The following is a 998-nucleotide window of genomic DNA, read 5'->3' on the forward strand; positions in this document are numbered from 1 at the left end:
AAAAGGTACAAAAATAAAAATTGTCTCAGTCGTGAAGGATTTCTCCTCCACCGAAAGAGAACAAGAAATTGAAGTGCAGCATCTGAAGAACAGATACTACACTTTGATCTTGACCAAAAGGCCAAGAAGCAGAAATAAATAAAAACGTATGAAAGGGCAAACAAGCATTAAATATTGTTAAGATGCGTCCATAAAGCATGACAGATCAACAAAAATATTATTTCAAACCTAGACGTCTCAAGACCAACAGGAATGTTATTTAAAATTTAACTGTGACATACCAACAAAATATTAATGGGGGAACGAGAAAGAATATATTCTTAAGATGTGTCCTAAGCGTTTAGCGAGGAAAATGTTATTTCAAATTAAACTGTGAAAGACCAACAAAAACGCTATTTCACATTTAAACGTGATAGACCATTTAAAAATGTTATTTAAGCGTTGCAGACCAATAAAAATATTTTTAAATTTTATTTACGGACTGTTATATTCATATCTTTATAGTTATTGTTGTTTCACTACGTTTCGGCCAACTTATTCCTCTGGCCTTCTTCAGGTGGTTGTTAACCGTGACGGAATATAAATACTGAGTCTTGTAACTGTATCCTCAGTAATTACTGCCTTCCATAGTTGTTGCTGTCTCACCACGTTTTGGCCAACTAATCCTCTGACCTGCTTCGGGTAGGATTTAAAATACTGTCAGGTGGGAGTCATTTTCTAGCACGGTAGAGGGAGCCTACCTTATTTGAAACAATGCTTATAATGCCTTCAATGTATTTGTTCCAATTCATGATGCATGTGCATGTTAAGCCGATGAGTTTGAACAAAGTGAATAACGTACTTTGGACCTCATAACAGTAAATCCATTCGTATATAGAGTTCACTACTTTATCGTATGTAAAAGAAACGGTTGTAGATTTAAATGGTGTCCTAAAAATAAAGACAGCGTAATGCCATGAGTTACTTCCCTTGTCAGAGATGATGGTCTCCCTTGATTA

The 998-nt window shown here is 35.2% G+C and overlaps 1 pseudogene; it reads right to left on the reverse strand.

Annotated features, from left to right (window-relative positions):
* On the reverse strand, nt 1-133 carry LOC145274300 (U2 spliceosomal RNA; annotated as a pseudogene).
* Nucleotides 134-998: the final 865 nt, after the last annotated feature.

Source organism: Euprymna scolopes, unplaced genomic scaffold, assembly GCF_053919585.1.
Source record: "Euprymna scolopes isolate OS-2025 unplaced genomic scaffold, ASM5391958v1 sca318, whole genome shotgun sequence".
NCBI classification, from domain to species: domain Eukaryota; kingdom Metazoa; phylum Mollusca; class Cephalopoda; order Sepiida; family Sepiolidae; genus Euprymna; species Euprymna scolopes.